This window comes from Anomaloglossus baeobatrachus, unplaced genomic scaffold (assembly GCF_048569485.1).
Source record: "Anomaloglossus baeobatrachus isolate aAnoBae1 unplaced genomic scaffold, aAnoBae1.hap1 Scaffold_231, whole genome shotgun sequence".
Taxonomy (NCBI): Eukaryota; Metazoa; Chordata; class Amphibia; order Anura; family Aromobatidae; genus Anomaloglossus; species Anomaloglossus baeobatrachus.
The window spans coordinates 250,689-256,168 of NW_027442013.1; the positions used below are offsets into that span (position 1 = coordinate 250,689).

Below are 5,480 nucleotides of genomic sequence, written 5' to 3' on the forward strand. Positions count from 1 at the left end.
GTCTCCCTCTCCCTAAGATGTGTCCGGTATAGGCCAGGGTGCCACTCAAGGCCGTAACCAATTCGGGTTATAGCTTCTCGGCCTTTTGGCTAAGATCAAGTGTAGTTTCGGAGGACGCTACCTTGGTCGGTACTGGAAGGTGCCTGGGATTGCACGTCTGCCGGCCTTGAGGAAGTGTGTGCGCCTTCTGGTGACACATAGCCCTCTTGTGCCTGGACGGTTCCCAGGCAACGGGAGGCGATCACCTTTGTTATTTTGAAGTCCTACTGATAAACAGAAAAAAAAAAAAAAATTAAATCTGTTCTTATCAGTTTAATATCTGATACGTCCCCTCTCTGGGGACCATATATTAAATGGATTTTTAGAACAAGGAGATGGAAAAAATCTTGCTCTGTCCACTCCACGCATTGACCTGGTATTGCAGTACCTCCAGGACCGGTGCACCCCTTCTTAACCCAGTTTCCAAAAGCAGAACTCAATTCACCTGATTCAAATGAGCCCCATTAGTGAATTGAAAGAAAGCAAAAACTTTATATGCACCTCAATTTGGCCAATTCACTTTTCACACTTTCACCCTTTTTTTTATCTTTCACACCTTTTACTTGCTTTATTGATGCAAAAAGCTGTGCCAAATAGCAAACTCATCTCCACTCAACTTGACCAACTCTGCTATGTCCCGTGCAGTATCTTATTCTCAGTCTTATCTAGATCATTTGCAATTGAATAGAATAGATCCCTTTTGGCTGCTTATGACTGTGTAAAATATGTAGTTTTACTGGGCTGGGATGAGAGAATCCATTGAAGCATGGTGTAGGCATTGTGGTTCCTGTGTGCTAAGAAGAGAGGCTGGCACCAGCCAGAAAGCCCCATTGCAGCCAATAATCACTTAATAACTTTTTCAACTTGTCATCATATGGGAGGCCTTCCATTCCTTGTAGTAGTCTAGTTGCCCACCTTTGAACTGACTCTAACTTCTGAATGTCCTTTTTAAAATGTGGAGCCCAAAACTGGTTCCCATATTCCAGATGTAGCCTTACAAGTGATTTATAGAGGTGTAACAATACGTTGGGATCACGGGATCTAATCTCCCTTTTTATACACCCTAAAATCTTGTCCCAAGCAGCATTCCATCAGCCTCTGGAAGGTTCCTGGCGCATTGCACAGCTCGAAGGGCATGCTTTTGAACTCGCAGAGACCCATAGGGGTGGCGAAGGCGGTCTTCTCCCGGACTGCCTCAGCAACGGACACTTGCCAATAGTGACTAGTGAGATCAAGGGTAGAAAAATAATTTGCAGTTCTCAATGCAGCTAGCAATTCCTCAATACGGGGAGTGGTGCCGTCCTTCTTTTTTAACAGGATCAACAGAGCTGCCCAAAGGCTACAACTGTCACGGATAACCCCAGCCGCCTTCATGTTGCTCAACATGTCCTTGGTACACTGGCAATGTGAAGGTGGTATTGGCTTATAGCTCTCTTTGATGGGTGGGTGTGCACCTGTGGGGATGTGGTGTTGGACCCCTTTTATTCCCCCAAAATCTAGCGGGCTTCCCACCGGTAACCCGCTCCCCAGCTTGGATGGATGCTGAGGGAGCCCCTTTTGCCCGCAGGCTCTGGCCCTGGGAACTGTAGCCTTGGCGGTGACTGTGCTTCCCTCTACGGTGTGAGCTGTTGCCTTCAATCGGGTCTTGACTGCTGGGAAACCCTGGAGGTTCCTGTCGCTAACGGATTTGACCGGTTTTACGGCGACTCCTAGCCTGGTCGGGGTCCGTAGGCCCTGCCGGATGGTGCTGGCTTCTCTTCACTCCCCGATCTGGTACCGGCGGGCCACCGCCCATCCCCGGTCCGTACGGTTCACTCCAATCAGCCTCTCCTGCAGAAGGTCACCACCGTCTGCCAACCTTGCTGAGTGCCCGGGCCACACACCCGGACACGGTCAGTCTCCTCTCCTCTTCACTTCTCTAACTCCAAAACTGATCTCTAATCTGACTCCTTTTCCCGCCTCCAGGACTGTGAACTCCTCGGTGGGTGGGATCAACCGCCTGGCCCACCCCCTGGTGTGGACATCAGCCCCTGGAGGAAGGCAACTAGGATTTGTGTTTAGCTTCGGTGTGCCTAGCCGGAGTGTAGAGTGTGTTGGTGTAGTACCTGTGACGACCTGGCTTGTCCAGGGCGCCACATTCCCCTATAGTAAAATGCAGACCGTCCGCGGGCTGCCCGTCCATCACCGGTTTTATTTTCACAACTGAAAAAGAATAAAACGGTAAAACATGTAAAAGCATCATAAACATTTTACAACGGTACAGCTTCCGCTCTTCTCCCACCCAAACAACCTGGCCCTGATGCTGCCCCTAAGAAGCGGGCAGCACCCCTTGACCCCAGTCCAGCACCAAGTTGCCCGAGCGGGTTCTGTCTCTTTCAGGGGGCCCACGTCCAAGGGGACCCATGAACCCCCGGAGGATCGCCACCGGTTACGGTAGTGGCGGGCCTAGGCCATCCCTTTCCTCCAGGCCCATCCTCCCAAATCAGCCTCTCCGGAGGCGGTAACGGTGTCAAGCCAACAAACATTTTTATTTACATTGCACTAAGTTTGTGGTTGCCCTGCAAGTTCTCGGGCTTGTCCGTAAGCAGTTCCTTACGCAATGGTTGCACAGTCCCTACGGGGACAACAGTTGCCGGCAACGGCCGGTTTAATCACGGTTCAATCAGGTAAACTTCTTTGGTTGATCATCTTTACTTATCATTTAAAACTTTCAAACTGGTACACTCAACACATAAAGCCCCCCCCTTTTAAAGAGTAGTTTCCCTGTACCTAAGTGGGGGTCTACCTAGGTTGGGGCGAGTGGACCTTCGGGGTCCGGTGTCAGTGGTGACAGGCAGTGGGGCAGAGGGAACAGTCAGTTCCTCCTCCCTGCTATCATGTGGGGCAGGCGGAGGCGTAGGGGAGCTGGGTACAGGTACCTCCCTGGGCACTGGCTCGCGGTTAACCGTTTCCATCATTTCTTCATCCACGGGTTGTGGGAACAGTATCACTGGAAGGATCACCGCACCGTTCTGTGTAGGCCAGTCTGCTGGAAAATCACCCATCATGGTGTGGATTACCTCTTTTTCCTTCTCCACTGGACTGGGAACTGGAGCCTCATCCGCTACTCTCAATGCTGGTGGGCACTTCTTCAGGTGGTCTCGGGAAACCGTGGCCAAAGTCCCCCCCTGGTCACGGCTGATCTGGTAGGCCTTCCCATTCTCCCATCCTGTGGGCTGGACTACATACGGGTTTTTTTCCCATTGATCATCCAGCTTGTGGGCCCTTCTTTTCCGCTTCAGCACTACATCCCCAGGTTGGAAGGAACCGGCAGGCGCCTTCTTGTTGAAGCACTGCTCCTGTTGTCCCCGACTCCGGCACAAGTTCTTTTCAACATACTCCTGGACCTGTCGGTACTGTGTCCTCCGCCGAGTGTCCCATTCAGCTGTCGACAGGAGTGCTTCTGAAGCTTCCAAGCCCATTTCCAGATCCACTGGTAGCCGGCCGGGACGAGCTCTCATCAGGTATGCTGGAGTGCATTTCGTAGAGCTGGAAGGGATGTTGTTGTACATATCGACCAGGTCAGGTAGCTTCTCCAGCCACAGGTTCCGCTCTTCCAGTGGTAACGTCTTGAGGAGGCCCAGGACCAAGTGGTTCATCTTTTCACAAATGCCATTGGTTTGGGCGTGGTAAGGCGTGGTCCGGATTTTCTTGCAGCCGTACAACTGGCAGAATTCCTGGAATACCTCTGCTTCAAAGGCCGGACCCTGGTCGGTAAGCACCCTCTCCGGGTACCAATGCGGTCAACAGAAATAAGCCTGGAAAGCCTTAGCAGCGGTGCGGCCGGTTAAGTCCTTAACTGGGACAACCACCAGGAACCTCGAGTAGTGGTCTACGATGGTCAGAGCGTAGGTGTACCCACTTCGGCTGGGGGTGAGCTTTACATGGTCAAGGGCAACCAGCTCCAGCGGTTGGTGTGTAATGATCGGGTGTAGGGGTGCCTTCTGGCTGGCCTCGTCCTTCCTTCTCAATGCGCAAGGGCCACATTCTCGGCACCAGGCCTCCACAGATTCCCGCATTCCACTCCAATAGAACCGCTCTCTTAACAACATCTCTAGCTTCTTCCACCCGAAGTGCACTGCACCATCATGGTATGCTTGCAGGACGGTGGGCACGTTAGCCTGGGGAATCACCAGCTGGCGGATCTTCTCGTGAGTCTTTGGATTAATCAGCTCGCGATACAACTTCCCCTGGTGTAGGTATAGCCGGGTCCGTTCTTGCCACAGACGTTGGGCTTCGGCAGGGGCAGCAGGGTCTATCCCAGCAGAACCCTGTTCCACTAGAGTCTTGACCAGGCGGACAGCAGGTGCCTGGTCCTGAGCTTCCTGCCAGTCCTGTCGGGGCAGCGGATCCAGGTTCACCCGTTGTTGGTAGACGTGCACCTTCTCAGTGAATGGCCGGTGAAATGCAGGCAACTCGATCTCTTCGAGGTCATCATCCTCTGGCCCCTCTTCCGACAGGTGGGGCATCCGGGAGAGTGCATTGGCATTGACGTTGGTACGGCCGGCCCGGTACTTGATGGTGAAATCGTAGTTGGCTAACCTGGTCACCCACCGCTGCTCCAACGCGCCCAGCTTGGCCGTATCTAGATGGGTCAGCAGGTTATTGTCTGTGTACGCGGTGAACTTGGCTGCTGCCAGGTAATGGCGGAACCGCTCGGTGATAGCCCACACCAGTGCCAAGAGCTCAAGCTTGAAGGAGATGTAGTTCTCAGGGTTCCTCTCAGTCGGTCGGAGTTTTCGGCTAGCATAAGCTATTACCTTTTCCCTTCTGTCTTAGACCTGGGATAGAACAGCCCCCAAGCCCACATTGCTGGCGTCGGTGTAGAGGATGAATGGGCGGCTGTAGTCAGGGTACGCTAGGATTTCCTCTCCGGTCAGGGCTGTTCTCAGCTGGCGGAAGGATTCCTCATGCTTTTCTTCCCACACCAATGGGGCTACTAGGGATCTACCACCCTTGGTCTGTCCTACGAGGAGGTCTTGCATGGGGGCAGCCATCTTTGTGTACCCCTTAATGAAGCGACGGTAATATCCCACCAGGCCCAGAAACTGCCTCACTTCCCTCACTGTGGTCGGTCTCGGCCAGTCTTGGATGGCGGTGATCTTCTCGGGGTTGGGGGCGACACCTTCCGCACCAACCACATGTCCTAGGTACTGCACTCTGGGTTTCAGCAGATGACACTTTGAGGGCTTCAACTTCATCCCATACTTGGCAAGGGACGCGAACACCTCGGCTAGGTGCTCCAGGTGGGCTTCATACGTCTGTGAGTACACAATCACATCATCCAAGTACAGCAAAACGGTCCCATAGGCAGTCTTCTCTCGGTCTTCCGGTGCCACGGCCACCTGCCAGTACCCGCTGGTGAGGTCAAGGGTGGAGAAGTAGTTAGCGGTTCTCAGCGA

General features: G+C 53.1%; 1 pseudogene; it reads left to right on the forward strand.

The window, feature by feature from the left end:
- The first annotated feature begins 240 nt into the window (after positions 1-240).
- Positions 241-449, forward strand: LOC142261652 (U2 spliceosomal RNA; annotated as a pseudogene).
- Positions 450-5,480: the final 5,031 nt, after the last annotated feature.